At 42.1% G+C, this 22923-nt stretch overlaps 1 long non-coding RNA gene across 1 annotated transcript; it reads right to left on the bottom strand.

The window, feature by feature from the left end:
- Window positions 1-213: 213 nt before the first annotated feature.
- LOC117367488 lies at window positions 214-22481 on the bottom strand. The gene is made up of 4 exons (XR_004540774.1): window positions 22431-22481; window positions 3062-3164; window positions 1450-1577; window positions 214-348 (listed from the first exon to the last, which is right to left on the bottom strand). It is a non-coding gene; the product is annotated as an uncharacterized LOC117367488 (long non-coding RNA).
- Window positions 22482-22923: the final 442 nt, after the last annotated feature.

Consider the following 22923-nt stretch of genomic DNA (forward strand, 5'->3'; position numbering starts at 1 on the left):
ATTAATTTTTTTACAAATAGGCTGATTCACCTGAAAACTTTTGACACAGAAAAGAAACAAAAAATTCTCTCCTGACAACTCGAATTATGAAGTTATCTTTGCATAGACCTCAACAGGTTGGAGAAAGTAGTAGATATCGCCACAGGGCAGATATGCAAGCTTGTAACTAACACCATGAAGAACTTCAGTTAAGATGCTTTTGTCTATACTTACAGGAAGGCTTACTTCGCAAATTCCTCTTGTCTTCCTGGGTGCCAAACCATAGACTGAGCAGTTGAGTTATCTAGATGGGGGTTACTTCTTAAGCATCTTCTGACAGCCGATTCATTTCAGCACAATTCTACACGTCTGTTAATGTGATTGTAAATCTGGTAAATGACACCTACTCAGGTGAATGTGAAAGCCTCAACGTATTATATGAACTTTTAGGAAGCATGAATCATTATGGAAATGCAATTTCATACTGCTGTCTGAGGCCTGCGACTAGATTTTTCAGTTCTCAGAAAGGCATACATACACGTAGATATTGCACTGTTTTATTGGAGGAGACCTGGTGCCTCAGCACCCTGAGGTTTTGAGTTAGATCCCAGCATGCTCCCTGTGACCTCCATTGCCCAAAGTACTGCAGTTAGATTGTGAGCCTTCCGGGACAGAGAGGGATAATACTTATGAGTACCTGATGACTATTCAATGTGTTGTAAACCACTTTGAGTGAATCTCTGCATGAAAAGGCAGTTAATAAAAATCTAAATGAATAAATAAATACGATACCGACTGTGGTTGTAAATCCTTCTCCATCCAGGACCTTTTCAACTAGGCCATTGCACAAGTTCCTCACCATAGCATGTATAGTTAGAGTATCTAAGACTACTATAGTTGATTAGCGTATGTCAGAGGTTTATATCTACTATAGCAGTGTTTTTCAACCTTTTTACACCTATGGACCGGCAAAAATAAAAGAATTATTCTGTGGACCGGCATCGGTCCGTGGACCGGTGGTTGAAGAACACGGGGCTAAGTCGTGGGCCAGACTCCGCCCATCTATACCCAATCTCCACCCCAGACCCCGCCCCCATAATAATACTAATTGCACCTTGCACGTCCCGTGCTTCATCTGGAAGCCTCCCCTCTGATGTTGCAACGTCAGAGAGAAGGCTTCCGTTTCAGGCGCAGGATGCCCGTAGGAGCCACTACCCGTGGCTTTGTGCACTGAATCAGTTAGGAAGAGGGAGCTGGCTTGAAGATAATGCTGCATCGATCGCACCGTGGACCGGCCGTTGAAGAACACTATTTTGGGCCTGAAGCACGTGCTGGCCCTGTGGACCGGCAGGAAATTTCTGTGGACCGGCACTGGTCCATGGACCAGTGGTTGATGAACACTGTACTATAGCATATGTAGTTAATTAATATATCTCGGCTGTTAATTTCTACTATAACATGTATAGTTACCTAGTGTATCTCAGATGTTCTCTATTTACCATAACTCGGTCACTGTACCACTAGCTTCCAAATACGTCTTGTCCATATTTGTCTTGACTATACTGTAATCCAGTTCTGGGCTCTTTTGGGAGGACGGGCTAAATAAATGAATAAATAAATAAATTAGTAATAAAAATAATCAACTCTCTAATCATAGAAGGAAATCATTATCCATAATAATAAAAGGCTAAGCGCGCATGCGCTTTTCAAAGATCGTGATTCCTGGTGGCGTGAGGTGTGCTTCTGTGTCACACCTCACGGTGCCTGTGCTAGCTGGAGGCGCGTGTTCCAGAGACTCCTCCCTCCCGCTGCCGCTGCTCTTCAAAGCGGCCTGCTGAGGTTCGCCAGCCACTGTAGCAAACCTTGCAGGCCGCTCTCCACCTTCCCGATGCAGAAAAAAAAGCAAATCTAGGTGGGACGGAGGCTGCGATCGGCAGCGACTGCTGCTACTCCTCCAGCCACCTAGCTCCTCTCCGCCGGCCCCCGGACGGCAGCCCCCTCCACCCCATCCTGATCACGAGGGAGACCGTGCAAAGGGAAATGCAAGGGGAAGGGGAAAGGGAGGAAGCGTCTCTAGCACCCGTTAATGTAACGGGCTTAAAGAGCTAGTATCAAAATAACTTGGGATCCAATATTTAAAATAATTTAAACGGCCACGGACGGCTCTTGACCATTTAAATTGCCTGTCCATTCAGTGATACTTAACCAAAAAATGCTGCCGAAAATGCCCAGTTAGCCCAAGTTGAAACCAGCTATTTTGGGGCACATTCTGGTGTCTACCACAGCCTGGAGCATTGAATTCTCCGACGCTCATAGAATTCCTAGGAGTGTTGTAGCAACATTGGAGCAGCACCGGAGCATTTAACGCTCTGGACCACTATAGAAACCTCTAACGCAGCGTAGTAAAAGACAGCCTTAACTGCCTAAGATAACCACATAAATAGGACTGCTTAAAAAGCATGAGAAATGTCAAATTAGGTCAGACCAGTGGACTCCTGAGTTGCTTGTTATTACTTCCCTTGGTCACTGCCACCACTCATCTTCTATCTGTATTTCTGCAGAGAATATTAGGTAATTAGAGTTTTACTTCTGCAAATAACATTGAAGGGGGGTCTTACAGTATTATTAATATCCAGAGCAGATAAGTCTCTGCTTTAATACCAATTATTGCCCATAATCAATTATCACATGATAACTACTTGTTAGGCACAGCTCAGGCATTTGTGCCCAAAATTGAGCACCCCCAGCCAGTCGGGTTTTCAAGATATCCCTCATGAATATGCATGAGGCAGACTTATATGCCTGTCACTTCTATTATATGCAAATCTACCTCATGCATATTCATGAGGGATATCTTGAAAACCTGACTGGCTGGGGGTTCCCCAGGACAAGTTTAAGAACCGTTAAAATAAGTCAATTCTTATTTGATGATCTTGTATAGAAAATTATGGCGGCGTTAGCCACTCTCTTTCCCTGTCAAGGCTGCATACCACGCAACCAGATTTAAGGTCTTCAAATCACATGACACAACAATAAAAACCTGGCCTTCTCCTGATTTATAATTTTTTGAAAATTTACTTACATGAAAACAGAGAACCAGATGTAGTTCTTAGATCTTGATGGTATGGTGCATTAAATGGGCTTAAAGCAAACTTTCAAAAACATGAATCCAGGATTTAGGAGCTCTGCAAGAAGAAACAAAGCTTAGTGAATAGGATAAAGGGCTAAGAGTCAGGAGACCAATGATGCAGTCAAGACCAGCTCTACGATTAAGCAACTGGTTTTCACACATGGCCCCACTTTTCAGCCTCAGAGTTGAGCCCCTGCTGATTTATGCAAAGGAAGCCCCCACAGTGAGTCTCTGCAAATGGCCCCATCTTCCTTCCTATCCCTCTCAAGCCACTCCTGGGTCCAACTCTGTTTCTTCAAGCGACACTTGCTAGAACCTTGAATAAATCATTTTGAAGACCAATTGTCAAAGCTGCATAGGTAAGTCACATCCACCAAACTAAATTGTCTATAAGAAAACTTTCTTTCCTCAACATTTTTCTATAAGAAGTGTAATATTTATTGCATTATAAAGAGGTATTCCTGCGGTATTTTTGGGTGGGAGCAGAAAATAATGCACAAATACTGTTTTTTGAAGTCTTTAAAAGGCAATTACACATGTAGCATACTAGGTGCTACTTAATAAGGTCATACCTAAGTGCTATAGTATGTCACTGCAAGAGGGGTGTATAGGTAGGCAGAATATGGGCTTGCTAAGACATGTCTCCAAAGAACATATTGTGACAGGGAAAAACCTGTCACTGGTGAAAACCCTGATTTAAACCCAGTAATTGTGAAAACTGTCCCTGTTCTTAGGGAGAGGAACCAGCCCAGCAAACCTGACAACAGTCCTAAAGAAGGGCAGGGACTGCATCTAAGAAAGGATACTGCAGTGTGGAATAGGATTCCTACTACCAGCCCCTATCATTCCTTTTATGAAGAGAGTTCTGACTCTCACGTTAGCCCACATGCAAAACTGGCTGATACAGAAAGGGTTAAGGAAAGAGGTGGAACAGAGAGAAATGTAATGCTCAAAGCACAGCCTGTGGTTGCCCGAAGCCTCAGAGTAATAAATTAGACACAGCTGGGAACACAAGTAGGCAGCCAGGAACTCTGAGGGGACGAAGCTTCAGAGAAGGCTTAGAACGCCATACAGGAAGCCAAGTGTCAGTGCCTATGCCTCGTAGGAACTTTGTTCTGAGGAATAACAAAGCTGACAGGAACATTGCTCCAAGGCAAAACCCAGCCTGAAGAAAGGAGCAACTGGAACAGATTTATCCAGAAGCTGCCCAAGAAAAGGATATGTCCTCAGGTTCAGAGGGAGAGGAAAGACTCTCTTTGGTGAAGATATTCCTTTGGAGATAGGGGACCATTTCCCTGACTTTCTAGAGAGTGAAAATGAAATGGATTGGAATAAGAAAATGAAGGAATATATGAAGAATGTATGAATGAGCAGTGCAGTTTAGGAAGTGGGAGAAATGTAGCAGGTAGCTCTAAGGACTATAACATGCAGTGGTGGAAGTATGTTTAAAAGCTTATGGAATGAATGCATGGCTTTGGTAGTCTGTGTTGAGAAGCCTGTTTCCTCTAGGAATAAGTGCTGAGTGAATAAGGGGCTGGGTTTAAAGCTGGTTTGGTATTAGAAGGGGTTAGAGCCCTTAAGCAAACTCAAAGCCCTGACATACTTAGAACTAGAGAATGACATGGTGACAGAATTCATCACAATTTCCATCCCTGAGGATAACTGCGGGAAACCATCTACATGTTATTTTTTTAAGGAGAGAGGGAATAATCAGAGTATGAATGGGCATAACCAGTGACTCTTAAGCCTTGCATTAAAGAATGCTGGTATAGTAGGACCGAGGTTGAGATGAACGCTAAAGAATGACATGGCATGAATTCTGTCACCGTGTCATTCTCTGCTTAGAACTCATTGTAACAGGAACTTCAGGAGGGATCAGGACCATCATATCATATTGGGTATAATAGTTCCCCTCTCAACTGACCCAGGATTAGGATCATGTCAGTGAGGTATATGTGGTTTATAGGAAAATCTGTCCTCTTGATTTTTTTTTTTTTGTTGTTGTAAGAGAGACTTTTACTGGAATACTGGTTTTGAGAGTTCAACTTTCTGCACAGAGTCAGCAAAGGAGTTCAGACCCACTTTACCATGGAATTACAGGCTGCTTGCTATATTTGTAAAGGGTGAGATACGGGTTTGGCAGATATGACAGGAGCACTATATAGCTCCATGAAGGAATCAGTCATCATGAAGTAACAACATCTAGTAGCCAAATTTAAGGCCATGATTGCCAGGGCACATGGCTCTCAACTGAGGACCATCACTACATTGATCAAGCTACACAACTTAAAAAATTTCCAGTTAGTTAATGATGGCTCTTCATGCTGAATCTCAGCCCTGATCCCAACCGAGCTAGAAACACGGAGGAAGCAGTCTCGTTTGGACTTAATGGCAGCCTTTGACACAATTGACTATTCAATTCTCCTAAACCATCTCGAATCTTTGGGTATTTTGGGGGTTTCTCTAAAATGGTTTAGCTCATATTTCTATGATAGGAAATACTAGGTCTGCCTTAAAACTTCTTCAGAAGCATATTTGCAAGATTCAGGTGTTCCCCAAGGTTCCATCTTATCACCCATGCTATTTAACCTTTTTCTTGCCCCTTTGGTGACTATCGCACAATCTATTGGATTTATAGTTTTTGCGTATTTGGATGATATACAACTTATTCATCCTGTTCAAGCGCACAATCCATCTGAAATTCAGGAAATTAACCAAAAATTAAATCTTGTAAGCAATTGGCTTTGCCCAAATCTTCTTTCTCTCAACATTACCAAGTCAAAAGCCATGCTTTTTCTGACAAAAGGAAATGAAACACTCTCATCTTCATTATGCATTTCTTCAACCCCAATTTAGTTAGAATCGACTATCAAACTCCTAGGAGTGATTCTTGACAACACTGTCTTTTAATGCAAAAGTATTTTAAATAAGCTCAGTAATGCAAAAGTATTTTTTCAAACTCAAGATGATAAGGTCTCTTTCCTCACTTCTAGACTCAAAATCACTTAACATTCTTATTCATTCATTGGTAATTTCCACTTTATACTACTGCAATTCTCTCTATCAGGAGATTACAACTTATCCAAAACACTGTAATTAAAAATTATCTTTAATGCAAAAAAGTTTAGAAACATAGAAATATGATGACAGATAAAGGCCAAATGGCCCATCTAGTCTGCCCATCCGCAGTAACCATTATCTCTTTTTCTCTCCAAGAGATCCCACCTGCCTATCCCAGGTCCTTTTGAATTCAGACTCAGTCTCTGTCTCCACCACCTCCTCTGGGAGACTGTTCCATGCATCTATAATCATGTTACTCCACTCTTGAAAAAAGCCCATTGGTTACCTATCACCCATAGAGTTACATTTAAAATTCTTCTTCTTGCATTCAAAGTTCAATCTAATCATATCCCTTTGTTTATTGAAAGGCTTTTGATCCCATATGAAACTTTACAATCACTTTGTTCCTCACAACCACATCTTCTAACAGTCCCTTCTGTTCAACAGCTATTCTACGATACAACAAGCAAGACTATCTATTCAGTAGTTGCACCCACATTATGGAATGGCCTCCCTTTAGCCCCGAGACAAGAAACTAACTCTCATAACTTCAACTCCAGCCTTAAAGCCTTTATTTTTAAAGATGCCTATGAGATTTATACCTAGGGTTAAATGCTTATGAGACTCAGACAAAGGCCACATATCAGACATTCCCCTTCTTTCTTTCCTCTCTCTTTCCATCTTCCTTTGGAACAGTGCTGGACTTAGCTTTAGCCCCTGCAAACATGTGCTGTTCTGCAAACATGTGCTCAGAATTCTAAGGACATTTCAACCACTAGTGTGAGTAATTTTGAACCTTGAATCTTAAAGAAACTTTGGGCTCCTTTTATCAAGCCGCGCTAGTGGTTTAATGCGTGTAATAGCACAAGATAAACCACCAGCCGCGCTAGCCGCTATGCCTCCTCTTGAGCAGGCGGTAGTTTTAGGCCAGTGTGGGAGTTAACGCATGATGAAAAGTCACGTGCCCTTTGGCTGTGTATGTCTGTTAATTCTTAGCTCAAAAGGTCCCATTTGTAACAACTGCTTACCTGCTTGTTTTTGTAACACTCTGAAATAAATTTTCTGTTTGCTTATATATGTTCTGTGTCTTAGTCTTGATTAAGTAATTGTTATTACAGAGCTGTTTTAATCAAGCGAGCTAACTTCCCCCCCCAAAAAAAATTAATACTTCTTTATAAAGTCTATTCCTCTCTATGAGAGTGATATATTTTATTAGTGGAGATAATTTTTATAACATATTTTAATGAAGAGAACATGGACTGTAAATAGTGAAATTTGGACTTGCAGCACAAACAGAAAGGGCAAGGCTGAGTAATACATGGCAAGCTTTATTTATATGAATATAGTCCCAACAAGGATTCTGGTTTCGGCAGGAGTACTGCCTTCTTCAGTTTCCCTTTTCTTTGTGTTTGCTTATATTTAGGTATGCCAATTTAGGTAGGTTTTATACTAGCATTTTCTACCACAGTATTCTCCAGTGTGAATACAAGAAAACTCCGAGGGCCACCAAAATATTTCAAGCTTACACGTACTAATTTTGTAAACCGCCTCAACCTGCTCGTTCAGACCGGGCAGTAAACATTAATATTTTTAAAAACTCTCTTTATTTTGGTTTGTCAACTGTAGCAAATTCCACAAATGAGACACCTGAGTAACACACTGAAAAGACTATTTGAAACTGCTATATCAAGTTTAGACTATTAAAAATGAATACTATGATTTCGCAACACTTCAAGGATATATTTTCAAAACTTAACTTTATTTTGGATTGTTCACAATAGGAAATCCCATAAATGAGATACCTGAGGAACACATTTAAGAGATTGCTTATAGTTACAGTATTACTGTATATAGAAACAAGATGGCAGATAAAGGCCAAATGGCCCATCTACTCTGCCCATCCGCAGTAACCATTATCTCTTTCTCTCTGAGAGATCCCACGTGCCTATCCCAGGCCCTCTTGAATTCAGACACAGTCTCTGTTTCCACCACCTCTTCTGGGATACTGTTCCATGCATCTACCACCTTTTCTGTAAAAAAGTATTTCCTTAGATTACTCCAAAGCCTATCACCTCTTAACTTCATCCTATGCCCTCTCATTGCATTGTTTCCTTTCAAATGAAAGAGACTCGACTCATGCACATTTATATTACGTAGGTATTTAAACGTCTCTATCATATCTTCCTTCTCCTGCCTTTCCTCCAAAGTATACGGATTGAGATCTTTAAGTCTGTCCCCATACACCTTTTCACGAAGACCACACACCATTTTAGTGGCCTTCCTCTGGACTGACTCCATCCTTTTTATATCTTTTTGAAGGTGCTGCCTCCAGAATTGTACACAATATTCTAAATGAGGTCTCACCAGAGTCTTATAGAGAGGCATCAATACTTCATTTTCCCTACTGGCCATACCTTTCCCTGTGCAACCTAGCATCCTTATAGCTTTTGCCATCACCTTTTCAACCTGGACATGGATATCCTAATCAGCTAGCACGTTGATATTACTGTTACACTAACAGGTTGATGCGTCCATAAAGTGGGAGACCTTAGCGCCTTCTAAATAAAAGGTGGTAAGTGCTCCCATGGTAATTCGTTAAAAGAGCCACACACTAACACTAAAATGCAAGAAATGGAGGGAAAGGCCTCAGAAGTTCACTGTGTGCAGTGCTTTTTTTTACATTACATTGCCAACACTTAAAGGGACAAACTCTCATTCACTGGCTAAAAACCCCCCCTCCAAAACTGCTGCAGTGTATCACTGTAATGCATTTAAACATTGTCAGAGATGTGGGAGTGTGTAGTGCAGGAGTTAGAACTACAGCCTCAACACCCTGAGGCTGTGGGTTCAAATCCCCTCACTAGGTACACTAGATAGAGTTTGAGCCCACTGAGACAGAAAGGGAAATATGATAAAGTAGCTGAATTCAAACCACTTAGGATATAAGTGATAATAATAATAATACAGTACTAATAAATTTATTCTTTTATACCGCCATTACTCAAGAATTCTAGGTAGTTTACATCAAAAAAACTGAACAGTCAGCGAAATGTATACATATTAAAAATTGAACTAAGGCCAGTACTGGGCAGACTTGCACGGTCTGTGTCTGTATATGGCCATTTGGTGGAGGATGGGCTGGGGAGGGCTTCAATGGCTGGGAGGGTGTAGAAGGGCTGGAGTAGGTTTTAACGGAGATTTCAGCAGTAGGAACCCAAGCACAGTACCGGGTAGAGCTTTGGATTCTTGCCCAGAAATAGCAAAGAATAAAAAATAAAAAAAAAATAAATTTAAATTTAAATTGAATCAGGTTGGGCAGACTGGATGGACCATTCGGGTCTTTATCTGCCGTCATCTACTATGTTTATGTTACTATATAGTAAGGTAAAAACAGAGTAAAGATTTAAAAAGTTACAATCTTAAAACAATCTAGTTAAGTGATAAATTTATCAAATAGAGCAGATTTTACTAGTTTACGAGAGGAGCAATAAGACATGGCTTGATGGATGCATTCACCGAGCCAACATTGTATTTTGCCTGCCTGAAATGCTAAGGTCCTTTCAAAAAAAGGTCTTATATCTGACCCCATTTGGTTTAGGATAAGTAAATAAGTTGGAGCTTCTTGTGATCCTTAATGGTCTGTAAAATTCAAAGTGAGAAGACAAATAAATTGGTATATAAATAAATTAAAAATAAATATTGTGTTGATTTAACAGTCGCTTCTTCAGGAGATGTAAAAGTGTGTTTTTTCAGAAGTGTGGCCTCTACTTTTACCACTGCAGTTTGGATGTTGTGAGAAAAGTAGAGACCACACTTCTGAAACACAGCACTTTTACATTTCCTGAAGAAGCGACTTGTGAAACAAGTCCCCGTCGAGATTATAACTTAAGTGTCAAATTGACACAATACTTCCATGACAATGTTTAAATGCATGAAAGTGATACATTGTAGTGGTTATAGATTTATTTTTTTTTTTTAAGTCAATGGATGAGAGTTTGTCCCTTGAAGCATTGGCAATGTGGTGTAAAAAAATAGCACTGCACACAGTGGACTTCTGAGGCTTTTTCTTCCATTTCCTGCAATTTATATGGTGATTGAGCTCGGTAACATTGTTTTTGCTTTTTCCTAGCTGTCAGATCCCTCAACTGTTTATTTTGTAAACACGTGCTAATACTAACATTAGCATATGGCCAGAAAACGATGCAATAGAAAATTGCCTCTTATACTGCTACGCGAGAAACGGGCTTGGCATGTGTGAAAGACCCGCATAAAGGCTTGCTATGTCTATTTTCTCGAGCCGATCAGCAAAAGAGCCCCAAAGAAACGGATCATCTTTTAAGTGCATCCGTCTCACTCTGACAGTTTCAGAAAGTATAAAAAATGTTATCTTCCTGTGTTAAATACATTTTTGAAGAATTCATGAGCGAAAACCCCTCCAAATATCAAACTAACCATCACACTAGCTAATAATATATAAGATACAAGCAATCTTTTCATGCTGAAATAACAGGTTTTCCAAGGCCACCTCGTAAGAAAAATGATATCCCATTTATACCATCTCTACCCAAATATTTCCTTGGTTTTCCTTTACTTAATTTTACTTTTGGTGGGCCAACACAGTAAGTCTTTTTTTACTTCAAAAAAACCCAAAACAACCAGTTTTATTCGATAAAATAAAAATTTTGAATAAAATTGTTTTTTTAGAAATAAAAAGGGAAAGTAAGAAGGAGAAGTACTAGAGGTTGATAAACCAAAGCCACTTGAATATCTGTGACCATCCAACTATAAAAGATTTTAAATGCATTTTTAGCACAGCTTCCTAACTTGGGGCAGCTCCCATAAGATATCACAAGAAGAAATAAGAGATGTGTCTTAAGCTTTATGTCCCCTTAATAAAGGAACAGACGATAAATATAGCATTTTTTTTTTAAAAGATATATATATATATATATATATATATATATATATATATACTAGCTTTATAGCCCGTTACATTAACGGGTGCTAGAATATATGTGTATGTCTGTCTTTATTTCTTTCTCTCTCTGTCTCCTTAGCTGCTTTCTGTATTTCTGTCTTTCTTTTGGCTGTCCACCACCACCCCTTGTGTGTTCCCCCTGTCCATTCTCCCTTCTTTTTACCTCCTCTATGTCCACCACCACCTCTTCACTGCTCCCCTTATCCAGCAGCAGCCCTTCTCCCTTTGTTTTACCTCCCCCCTGTCCATCAGCACTTCTTCCTGCTCCTCCTGTCCAGCAGTAGACCTCTCTTCATTCCCCCCCCCCCTGTCCATCAGCACCTCTTCCTGCTCCCCCTGTCCACGGGAGTTAGTACAGGCCCGGTCTCTGCCGTTCTCCCCGGAGTTTGTTCTTTACTCGAATAGAGAGTTCTTGCCGCCCCCTTTCCCTTCCTGCGGACCCGACTACGAACCTTACGATTCAAGCAGCGTGTGCAGCAGTCTTCACATGCTGCTTCGGGCCCTTCTACTGCCCTGATTTACTCTGGCACGTCCCTGATGACATCATCAGAGACACGGCAGAGCAAATCAGGAAGGGCCCGAAGCAGCATGTGAAGACTGCTGCACACACTGCTTGAATCGTCAGGTTCATAGTCGGGTCCGCAGGAAGGGAAGGGAAGGGGGGGAGGGGCGGCAAAGGACTTGGACTCCTCTGGTCTGTCACGGAGGCCGGCCCGGCTCCATTTCTCGGTTCGTCCCGGAGAGGGGGGGGGGGGGCAGGAGGCGCTATAAGTGTAAGGGAGCTGGGAGAGGAGCCACCGCCGCCGCTGTGAACTTTAAAATAAGGGAACCAGAGCCAAGACTGCACATCACCTTGCGGTCTGTGAGAGAGGGAGCGTTAGCCACGGACCTACGGATCATGGATCAGGGATCACAGATCATGCAGGTATGAGTGCGCATGCGCGGCTAGCATTTTATTATATAGGATATATATATATATATATATTAAAAAGGAACAGATGGCAACTTGATGAAGACCAAAACTGGAAAACATTCCTTGCTTTGACCGAAATAAATAAAGTCTGGTAGCTCTGTAGAAGGAACAGGTTGCAATGAGTCAACAAAACTACGACAGGAGAAAATGGTTTTTTTCCCTCAGCATCTCATTAGAATTTAACAAGGGATTCAACTGAGCTGTAAAAATTAATAGATTTAAATGCAGAGAATAGTAAAAGACAGGGAGAATAAAGGTTTGAGAGCCTAGGATAACTTAAGAAGGTTCTTTAAGACTGTCTGTTTTTGAAACTTTGGAAATTCTTCAGTTCCCTCTCTTAATTTGTGTCTGTAACCGTGGCTGGATAGCTGATGAGCAAGATGTAACATTCCTCCTTTGTGCTGCTTTTCCAGTTGGATTTCATGTTTGCCCATCTCCACCTTTCAGAAGCCCAAAGCTCCATCCTTTCTCACCACCGTGCTTCCCCCCGCCCGTGTGACTTGTTCCACCGAGGCGAAACCAAAAGGCCTGCGCCACTTCCAGAGGAACAAAGGCCTGTTTTCAAACACTATGGAGAAAACTGTTTCTATCTTCGGCCTTTAATGACCTGGATTGTCTATCTTAAGCAACGAAGAAAGAAATTGTAACTTCAGTACGCTATTTATTTTGCTACACACCAGTATTCACTTATTCTGAGTAGCTGTTAAGAAGAACTCTTTTGTGCCTTGAAGATAATATCTCAACAGTGCATGGTAGGTAGACAGATTTCCAGTTTACATTTTGCCTGTGAGGCAGCGGCTAGGTATTTCAGTAGGGAATAAATAGGCTTTAACGTTGTATGCAGTGGCTCAGGGGCTCCCTGCTGAGTGCATGCCTTTAATACAAACAATACTGCACATTTATTCCAAGCTGACCGCACTAACCCCCAAAAGTTTGTTCTCTCCACTGGGACTCCTTGGTCCTTTCACTCTGCTGAATGATACACACAAAGCCCTTGTCGCATCTACAGTCCCTTGCCCTAAACAAAACTGAAGGGGGGGGGGGGTGGTAGAAGGGGAGGAAAGGAGAGCTAAAGCTGAAAGAGGGAAAGAGAGGGAGATGGAGGTGGGAGAAAACCGACAAACCCTGACCTCTTCCATCTAAAGAAAAAGAAAGGAATTTGCATTTAAAGCCTTATATACTATTTCTCCTCCCGTCTTTAACACTTTCTTTTCTCCGTTTCTGAGAAGTTCTAGGCCGGAGTCCATCCGATTGAACTGATGTCCAGGGAAAAGATCAGAAACCCAACTGAATAGAGAGGGAGTCTCCTTTTCTCTTCTCCACATTCGTATTTGTCTACAGCTTAAATAAGCTGCTTAGTAAAGAAAGGAGCTTCTTTTTTGTACAGTCACAGATGTCTCTGCCTTTAAAAAATGGGAGGTCTTGTCTTCCAAACATTCTCTTGCTCTGTGCCAATGGGAAAAACTGTAAGAAAACAGAGCCTCTAAAAATCCCTCTTCCCTTCTTGAGTAATTTTCTCAATATTAAAAAAAATTTAAATAAAAGTCAACTTCCCAGAGGGTTAGGGCATAAGGCTTTCATTTTTTATTGTGTCTTTCCCTATTTTATCATCAATGTAGACTCAATTCTATAAATGGCACAGAAAAATCAGTGCCGACTAATAAAAACTCACTAAGCAGTATTCTATAAGAACATAAGAATTGTCGCTGCTGGGTCAGACAAGTGGTCCATCGTGCCCAGCAGTCTGCTCACATGGCGGCCCTCTGGTCAAAGACCAGCGCCCTAACTGAGACTAGCCCTACCTGCGTACATTCTGGTTCAGCAGGAACTTGTCTAACTTTGTCTTGAATCCCATGGAGTCGCCCCCCTTTTTGGAACCGCGTGTAAAATTTACACACGGATCCTGGTGCCTAAAAATACGCACATAAATTTTAATTGATGCCAATTAGTGCTGATGATTATTAGCACCCAATTATCTGCACTAATTGGCATGTTATTCAATTACGTTGCGCACGGAAATTGGACAGGCACAATTATTAGCACCATTTATAGAATTAGACCTTGTCCCCCGGATTCTGTAACCGGTGCCCATGTCAGTGGCTGCCTTAAAAGCGGCTGCCAATCACTTGTCAGTCACGCAACAGTGCCACTTACACAATCGCACCTGAATCAGCTAAGATAGGTGGCTGAAATGTAGGCCCAGAAAACCCTGCTGAAGCTGCAGCTTCGGGGAGTACTGTTAACTCAGCTGATCAGGAAGGAAATTCCCCTGCCACGATCAACTTATGGCAGCTGTGGGCTAGCTTTAGAATCTCATAAATATCTCAAACACAACCCCACCTTTTTTGTGATTCATGACGTGGTGGGTATACTAGAGGAGCACCGAAGGATCCGTGGACTGGCAGATGAAGCCGTGTGGGGTACTCTAGCTGCTGTGTTACTACGCTGAATTGAGACATATGTGATGGACTTTAGCAGCTAAGTGGTTTTTTTGGCCTAATGCTATGATTTCGGATCACTGTGCCTTTGGGCCCTGTTGCCACATTTTTTTCACGTATGGGGTTATGTACCCCTGGTGCTTTTGAACATTGACTTTGCAAGCTATTACAGTGCTTTCTTCACCCTACCGGTTTGTTTGTGTAGGAGTGTATGTGAAGTGGAGTTTTTTACCAAATGAAGCTGAACTGAGGCTTTTTCTCCACTTCTTTTTTTGTTTTCTGTTTGATTGAGTGTTTCTCCTGCTGTGGATGTAAGTATGTTTAAGCCTTGTAGCGTTGCTGAGCAGGTTCGTTTGTTCTGTGTGGGGTTGTGTTTGAGATATTTATGAGATTTAAATCGCCCTTCTTTCCTTAGTTTACATAATTTAGTGAGAATACTAGCTTTAGAATCCCATGGCATAGATAGGCGGCTGAAATGTAGGCCTGGAAAACCCTATCTTCAGCCGCCTATCTTGGCATGAATTGTGACTAGGTAGCCGCTTTAGCCCGCCTGACTCCACTTCCAGCGTTGACCATGCCTACTTTGGCGTTCCACAGCGTAAAGCGGCTACCTAGTCGCGATTCCGGTGGCTTTTATTTAGGTGTCGGTAGGCACTTAAACCATAATATTATTTGCTGTTTTTAACGGCGTTTTTAAATTAAGTTAGGTGCCGACGGGGTGCCGGTTTTAGAATTCCCCCCTGTGTGTTTATTCCAAAATAGGATGAATTGCAGATACAATATGAGACTTTTCAGCAGCAATAATTGTCAAGTCTTCAACCTTAGCTGAACAATGTACATGAAAGATCTGTGACTGGACCAGAGCCAGGGTTGAACCCACAGCTGCTCACAGGTTTCACACTTTTATTAGTTTGACCCCCCCCCCCTTTTCTTTATTATAGGTCTACTAGAGGCCTGATTTTATAACAGGCAGGGCAGGATTAACCAATAGGCCAACTAAGCACTTGCCTAGGGCCCGAAGTTGTCAGGGGGGCCCGATGAAACAGAGGACTCGTTTTGTTTTTTTTTTTCCTTGGCAACGTGGGCCCCCCGGGAAAGATCAGCAGAGCTGGGGCCCCCCCGAAAGATCGGCAGCGCTACAGTTGATGTACAGTGAGGCAGTTGAGAGGCATTGTTTGAGGCTTGTGCAGATGAGGACAGAGCTTAGGCATTGGTGGAATGAGGCATAATGACATCACAATCTGAGCTCTAGAATGTTGCTACTTATGATTTTAAAGTGTTTGAGGCTTGTGCAGATTAGGACGGAGCTTAGGCATTGGTGGAATGAGGTATTATGACATCACAATCTGAGCTCTAGAATGTTGCTACTTATGATTTTAAAGTGTTTGAGGCTTGTGCAGATGAGGACTGAGCTTGCAGGAATGGAGCAGGGACAGGCAAAGAACTCATGGGGATGGGACGGGAAAATGAGTTCCCGCGGGGATAAGGAAAAATTTGTCCCCGTGCCATTCTCTAGTCTGTACAACTGTGAAGCTGGAAGTCATGTATTTTAAAAGGTTATTGGAGCTACGGACTGTGCAGTTTGGTCGGAAAATGTCTTTGTCCTTCTACTCCTCCTCATTCCACATTTCATTCATCTGATGGAAAAAAAAAAATCATCACCTTCTTGTCCAGGAAGGAGGTTTTTATGACCAAAGTGGCAAAGGCAAACTAAATGGCATCAACAAAAGGGAGCGTGACATTTTGTATTCCAAGGGAAAAAGAAAAACAACAACAAAAAAAGTGTCTTATAAAACAAAAGGTCTCGCTTGATAGCACAGTGCAGATGCAGCTTCTGTGGAAGGCAGAGCCATTCAGAGTCCTCAGTGAATGCTTTTCCAGTACCCGAGTTGTTAAGACATTCCAGGCTGTTAACGTGGACTGTCAGGGCCATTGTAACATAACCTTTAATCCGTGGTTGTCAGACTTGGAAGGGAGAAACCCAAGAAAAAGTGACAGGAGTGAGCGTAAGAAACGCGATAAACAGATTTTAATTTACTAAAACTCTGAATATAGCATGCAAAGAATGCTTCTTTCATGCTTCGCAGGAGACAATGAACTGCAAAAACATTTTGCATACATTATCAACCTGAAGGTCATCCAGACAAAAGAAAAAACCTGAGTATTTTCTTTTGGATGCTGTTCTATTTACGTGATAGTGAAGTATGAAGGTGCTGTTGGAGCGACTTACATGCTTTAAGTTTGAAGCCGTGATTGTTCGCCAGTTCAAGACAGCTGGGCTGCCAACCTCATCATGCTGTTGGAAGTGTGAGAGCTCAGGCCCTTCTGTTTTCCTCAGGACTGCGCAGAGATGCCGACATCTAGAATCAATCCGCTTTCACTTAAATTCTTGGGTTCGGTACAGGAGCTGCTCAAGGCTGTATCTTTTCGTCCCAGACTAATTTATTACATTTGTGGCCAGCTTTTCAGAGTTGTGTTTTCAGGTCAGTACGGTCCTGCTGAGCTCATCACAGGGGATTTGGATTTAGCTCGTGCCTTTTCAGGAGTAGGTATAGGCAGGTTACATTTCAAGTTTTAAGTTTAATATAAATCTGATTGATCGCTTATTCAACATTCTAAGCGATGTACACATCAATAAAATTACAGATTTTTAGGGGACAACAAAACAAACGACAAAAAATAAATCTTATAGGACATACTAAAGACTAATCTTACAAACATATTAAAACAAAAGGAAAGAAAAGGAAGAGAAATACAAGTTGTTGATAGTAAATAAGACACTTATGGGGAAAAACAATGGGAAGGGAGAGATCTATGTATTTCAGAGAAGTTATGAAGTGGAATTGAAATAAGGCTTTCTAATTATCAAATGCATCCTTAAAAAGAAAGCTTTATAATTTGCTCTTAAATCTGTCCAAATTGCGTTCTTCCCTTAAATAGATAGGGAGTGAATTCCATGTTTGAGGGGCTGTGACAGAAAAAAATGAATTGCCGACGTGTATTAATAATTTTAAGTGAGGGAATTATTGGGGGGTTTTTCTGTCTCCAGAAGGCTAACAAACTAAGGGCTCCTTTTTACTAAGCCGCGTTAGGGCATTAACGCACGGAATAGCGCGCTCTAGACGCTAACGCCAGCATTGAGCTGGCGTTAGTTCTAGCCGCGTCATGCGGGTTTAGCGCGCACCAAAATGCTGCGTGCGCTAAAAACGCTAACGCAGCTTAATAAAAGGAGCCCTAAGGGGTGGGTGCAGAAAGATTGTGTTGGAACTGTGCGCCGATGGCTGAGTATATTCAGCTGTTGTTTTTTTTTAAAGATCATATCAACTTATAATGAGACATGGAGGCAAAAACGAGGGGTGAACCCCAAGAATATCGCCTCGCCCGCCAATCATCGCATAGTCAATATATTTCAGTTGATATCAAGTATTTAAATCTGTTTTAACTGATGGAGGAAGGAAACCTGTGGGTTATGTCTTTAAACCGCTTGGTATTTTTTTTTTTGCGACAAAACCACCTTTTGATATAACGTTTTGAATTAAGGATTTGGTTCCCTGATGCAGGATCAAAACGGGCTACGTCGGAACCTGCACTTTAAGATACGTTTGTTATTTTGAACTTCTAACTTTATGAGGGCGTGATTTAAATACTTGATATCAACTAAAATATATTGAACTACTCTTTAAGCCCGTTACATTAACAGGTGCTAGAATACTGTTCACCCTCTATGTTGCCCCTTCCATTCACTGCCCTCTCTTCTCTTTCCATCTCTCTCTTTCTCTCCCATATGGCCTCTTTCCATCTCCTCCTTCCTTTTGCCTTGGTCTGCCATACCTTCCTCCTTCCCTCCAAGCCATTCTCTCCCCCTCTGCTCCCTTTCCTCATTTAACTACTTCATTGGGCAGCAGCAGCATTCACAATTCATTGCTGTTGCTGGCTTCAGGTCTTTCTCTCTGGCCGGTCCTGTCTTCATGAAAACAGGAATTAGGCAGGACCGGCCAGAGAGGAAGGCCTGAAGCCAGCAACAGCAGTGAATTGTAAATGCTGCTGCTGCCTGAAGCACCCGAGGCAGACGCTTCTCTCCCCTCCCAGTCCAACCCCCGTGGACTCTGCGACCCTCCCAGCAAAATGACTTTAATATCAAACCTCCCTCCAGCGTTGGCAGTCGCTGCACGCTAAACAGGCTGCTTCTGCTTTCTTCTGCCGTTGAGTCTCTTTGTCGCGTCATTGATGACTTCATCAGTGACACGGCAAAGGGACTCAACTGCAGGAGAAAGCCCGAAGCAGCCTGTTTAACGTGCAGCGACTGCCAACGCTGGAGGGATGTTTGTACCGGTGCAGAAGCGATATGTCTCTCCCCCTCCAGTACCTGTGCAGCACTTTGCTGCGGCGCATCCTCCCATGGGGGGGAGAGGGGGGGTTGCACAGTGGGAGCGGGTGAGAGCGCCGATCTCCAGTTGGGTTTTTTTGTTTTAAGTTGAAAGCCGGCGCTGCAGCTCCTCTCTCGATCCTGGTGCAGTTCGAGAGAGGAGCCGTTACCATTCACGGTGAGGAACGCCGCCGCAGCTGTGTAATTTTTTTTTATCATTTGAAAGTCGCCGCGAGCAAGTGGTGACGTAAAACCCGCGCATGCGCAATCGTGTTTTCGCGACGGATCAGGGAACACGATTTTTTTAGTGCGCATGCGCGTCCTACCATTTTATTATATTAGATATGCGCTGATTGGCTGGTGAGGCGACATTCTTGGGGTTCGCCCCTTGTTTTTGCCTCCATGTCTCTTGAGCACATGTTTCATTATAAGTTGATATGATCTTTAAAAAAAAAAACAACAGCTGAGCATAGTAGAGTGATTTTATTTCAGATTTGCTATATCTCCTTTAATCACTCATACAATATAGAGTACTTTATTTGTGGTCCCCTCATCAATTTATTGGACTGATGGCTGAGCATATAGCATGCTAACACAAGCCTACCATAAAAGATTTACCCCTCTTCTACTAAACCGCGCTAGCGGTTTTAGCACGGGGAGCCATGCTGAATGACCCGCGCTGCTCCCGACGCTCATAGAGTTCTTATGAGCATCGGGAGCAGCGCGGGTCATTCAGCGCTGCTCCCTGTGCTAAAACCGCTAGCGCGGTTTAGAAGAGGCCCTTAGTGCTCCGCAATGGTGAGCAATGAGCATACACATTATTGCTGTATTAAAAGTTGTGCCCTGTTAGAAAGCCATAATGCATAGTGCTGCAGAAATAATTAGCTCACTTCTAAAATGTCCCCCTTCCTATCAGTGCGTGAGCGGGATTAGGTTACGTTTCAGCAGGAAGGGGAATATTTTTAAAAAGTTGCTGAATCTGCATCCCTTCTCCTCAACAATAAAAAAAATAAATTGTCCCTGGTGGTCTAGCAGACCCCCGCCCCCCCCCCCCAAACCTGACCTGACCTAACCTGACACACAAAAAGCCTTGGTGGTCTAGCTGTCCTAACCCCCCCACCCATCCCTGACATATGCAGAGCCTTAATCATAGTGGACCCCATTCCTTCCTTTCCTCCCACCTGACCGCCCTCCCACAACAGAGATAAATAAACCCCTCGTAGCCTTCAAAACCAGTGATGGAATTCAAAAATGCATGGGATAAACACAGGAGGGTGGAAGAAACACAGGAGGGTGGAAGAAAAGCAAAACTTAAACAACCTTCATACTTTAATAAACAGAGTATACAGGGGTACAACCTACAGTGACAGGTACAACGCTGGCCGTCTTGGTACAGATCTTTATTTGCCATCATTTACTGTTACTAATCCCATAATTCCACACTGCGCCAAAAGTTAAGCACAAACTAGAAACTTAGGCCCGGATTCTGTATAGGACGCCAGGTCTCAGAAGCTGTCTAAGCGGCTTTTAAGAATAGCACAGGGGCATCTTATATAGAATCGTGCCTAAGCCCACCTAAAAAAGAACCCAATTTTCTAACTGACGTTCATGTTACAGACGCTGGTTAGAGAATTGGGTTGCCGCTGAGCTTATTGTGACAAGGGATCTCCCTGCCGCAATAAGTTTAGCGACAACCCATCCCTACCCCCCTCGAAGACTACCGGTAGGAGGGATGCCCAAGTAAAGCTTTACGCAGCAGGTGCTAATCTTTAAAGCAAGGCTTTGTGCAGCACTATTTTCTGTGTGAAGCACTTCTTTGCATTGCATGGCCATAAAAATGCATGCAGCTGCCTTGCCAATTGAGCAAGCCTTCTGCATCAGCCCCTAAATGTGTACCTGAGACAAAGGAGGGTTAAATAACTTAGCCGAGGTCAGAATGAGTTGCAGTGGGCTTTAAACCTCGTTTCCTTGGTTCTCAGCCTTACTGCTCTAGCCATTAGCCCCTTCTTCCACTCTGCAAATGTACTGGCTCGAGCCAATGAGAAAGTATCACCTGCAACAAGACTGCCAGTATTTGTAACGCCACACAGGGCGGCTGATGTGATTTAGTAGTTGGAGTACAGAGCTGTGACCCCAGAAGCCTCTAGTCTGATTCCTGTGCTCCCTCTGTGACCCTGAGTGCGTGTACAATCAGCTCAGCTAGAACCATCAATGATGGGGGAAGCAGTAGCAATATCAGGCAATCAAACTAGGGTTATTTGTTAGGATTTGAGATGGGGGGGGGGTTTGCACACAATTTTTATTCAGAAACTATAAAAACCTCACAACAACATTAGGACAAATCCGAATCCAAGTTATAATATCTGAATCATAATATGACAAATGCGTTTCTTGACATTTTTTTTTTTAGTTCAAATTTTTTTTATTGAGTTTAGTATATAAAGTGCAATAAATGCTAACAAGGCAAGAAATATGCATGCCATACCAATGCAAAGAGTCACAAAATATTATCCACATAATGTAATTCAGCAGGCAGACCCATGCCTATCTATAAGGAAGAAAGTCGCAGCATAATACCAGCCAAAAGTACATGTAATATCCAAAACACAGAGAGACACCTATAGAAACACTGGGAGTGAGCCATAAAGTAAGAGCCAGGTTTAAATGATGATATCCATGTTTCAGCACATGAACTGAATGTCGTCAGCCTGTGTTGCAATAGGGGTTAACCGGACTCCATATTTTAGTATAGGAACTCATGGCCTTGTGCTTTTCCGCCATAACGCTTTCATATTTTACTGTAAGGCATAGCGTGTTCCACCATGTGTTTTTTAATCACCTTAGACATGTCTTTCCAGCAATGTAATATGTTTTTAAGGGCTAGAAATATCAAAATGTTGAGCGGTCCCGCATTATGATCAGGCAGCGCATGCGGGAGGCCATGATGACCCAGTATAATAATGCGTAAACTCAGAGGCTCTGCCATGTTTAAGATTTTAGAAATAGTTTACTCTTCTCCTTTTATACCTATTTTGATTTTCCTTTTTGATGTGTATTTAAATTACAAGATGTGTATTTAAATTACAAGAGATGTCTTCCTTCAATTGTGGGCTAGATGGATATTTACCTTATGGTTAAAATTATTTTGGGATAGTGTATAATTTTCTGTGAAATCCATATCTTATTATGTTTAAATGGATGTATTATGTTGAAAATACTTAATAAAAAAAAAAGAAATAGTTTCCCATACTTTATTCCAATAACCTACTAAGGGCTCCTTTTACAAAGGTGCGTTAGGGCCTTAACGCGTGGAATAGCACGCGGTAAATTGTTGCATGCGCTAGCCGCTACCTCCTCCTCTTGAGCAGGCGGTAGTTTTTCAGGTAGCGTGCGCTAATCTGGTGCGTGCGCTAAAAACACTAGCACACCTTTGTAAAAGGAGCCCTAAGTGTGCACAATCTTGACATTTTAATGTATAAATCAAAACAGACACATTAAATACTTACATTGCAAAAGGGGTGACTCTATTTTATTCAGGAATAGGAAACCTTAAAACAGTAAAAGAAAAAAAAAAAAAGTAATACTGTAGCATACAGAGCAAATATTAAAATATATGTAGGCACCCACAGTAGCCCACCTCTCTTTGCTTCATCCTCCAGGTATGTAATTAAATATGTTTGCTTTCCAGCTGGATATATCAGCGGTGGAGTAAGAAGACAAATGGCAGAAAACAAGAAAGAAAGAAAAAGATTTGGGATACTTTAACCATTTGGCAGAAAAAAAATGTTATTTTCTTTAAACATCAATGATAGCCTTGACATTTGGCAACCAATAGGAAAAGGGGGTGCAAAGTTTGGGAACTACTTCAAGGGCTCTACAGAAATCTTTGTGGAACCGTGGAATTAATTTTTTGACCTGCCACATTCCTGCTCTTCTGTACTTGGGGTTCTGCCAGGTACTGCACTTCTCTCTATCTCTCTCACACATGCATCTGTCTAT

Source organism: Geotrypetes seraphini, chromosome 10 (assembly GCF_902459505.1).
Source record: "Geotrypetes seraphini chromosome 10, aGeoSer1.1, whole genome shotgun sequence".
Lineage (NCBI taxonomy): Eukaryota > Metazoa > Chordata > Amphibia > Gymnophiona > Dermophiidae > Geotrypetes > Geotrypetes seraphini.